Source organism: Carlito syrichta, unplaced genomic scaffold, assembly GCF_000164805.1.
Source record: "Carlito syrichta isolate Samal-C Ts95f unplaced genomic scaffold, Tarsius_syrichta-2.0.1 Scaffold135875, whole genome shotgun sequence".
Taxonomy (NCBI): domain Eukaryota; kingdom Metazoa; phylum Chordata; class Mammalia; order Primates; family Tarsiidae; genus Carlito; species Carlito syrichta.
This window is the reverse complement of record NW_007079971.1, coordinates 1-1,078: the sequence shown is the minus strand read 5'-3', so window position 1 is coordinate 1,078 and position 1,078 is coordinate 1. Positions and strand designations below refer to the sequence as shown.

Here is a 1,078-nt window from a genome sequence, read left to right as displayed (position 1 = left end):
CCCCCCTCCCTCACTCCAGCCCCTCCTTGCAGCCCACCCCCTCCCGCCAGCCCCGGGCCCAGCGCCACGGCTCAGAGTCGCGAGCGGGCAGTGGGCGGCGGAAGCCCTGACATGGCGGGGAGAGGCCGTGCCTGTGGCATCGCAGGATGACATGGCCCTGCCTGAGCCCGGGCCGGCCTCGGGCCTCCCACCAGGGCCTCCTGGCCAGGCCCGACCGCGCCGGACGCGGTGTCCGGGGCAGGGCTGGGGCCGGGGCCTCTGGAGCCTGGGCCAAGGGCCCCTCCGAGACCCCCTTTTTGTGATGTTTTGCACTTTCCGTATGGGGGCGAGGGCCGCAGGGGCCAGCACCCCTGAACTTCTGACGCTCTTTGTGGGGGGAGGCCTGATGTTTCTGCTTTCTGCCGAGACCACCCCACCCTGACACCAGCACCCCCATCCCGGGGCCCGGCTCGGAGGCCAAGGCTTGGGGCTGAGCTGGTGTCCCGTCTCCTCCCAAGGGCTCCCCCTCTTCCCAGAGTGGAGGAAGGGCTTCCCACCGGCCCGCCTTTCCCCTTCTGCGCCCTGCCCTTGTACAGGCTCCACCCCATTAAACTGCTCTGGACTCGCGGGCTGGCCTCTTCTCTGGGCGCCTGGCTCTAGGCGGGCATGGGTGGTCATGTGTGTGGACGAGAGTCCCGGTGGGGCAGCTGGAAGCAGGAGGGGCCCTCCCCTTCCCGTGACAATCTTTATTAAATAAGACTTGACGAGGAGGGACTGCTGTACAGGGTCTGAAGGGGCTGGGTGGCTACTCAGTGCACCTGCGGCTGGGGGTGGCCATGACACAGCCCTCCCGGAGGCTCGGGGGACGGGCCCAGCTTCTCTGCCTCCTGTTCCACGGACTGGCTCCCATAGGCGCTGTCTTCTTTCGCCTCTGGGGGGAACACAGGGCAAGGAGCACGGTCATGGAGCCCTTGGGCCTCCCGCCTCTGGGCCCGGACCCTGCACCCCGGGCGGCCCCTCACCTGTGCTGGGCAGCTTCTCTCGGGGCTCGGGCGCCCTCAGCAGCCTCACTCCCTCCTCCAGGCCCATGGCGGCCAGG

The 1,078-nt window shown here is 69.3% G+C and overlaps 1 long non-coding RNA gene across 1 annotated transcript; it reads right to left on the bottom strand.

Moving 5' to 3' along the window:
- Positions 1 to 677: 677 nt before the first annotated feature.
- LOC103251033 lies at positions 678 to 1,078 on the bottom strand. Its single transcript, XR_503698.1, has 2 exons — positions 1,002 to 1,078; positions 678 to 910 (listed from the first exon to the last, which is right to left on the bottom strand). It is a non-coding gene; the product is annotated as an uncharacterized LOC103251033 (long non-coding RNA).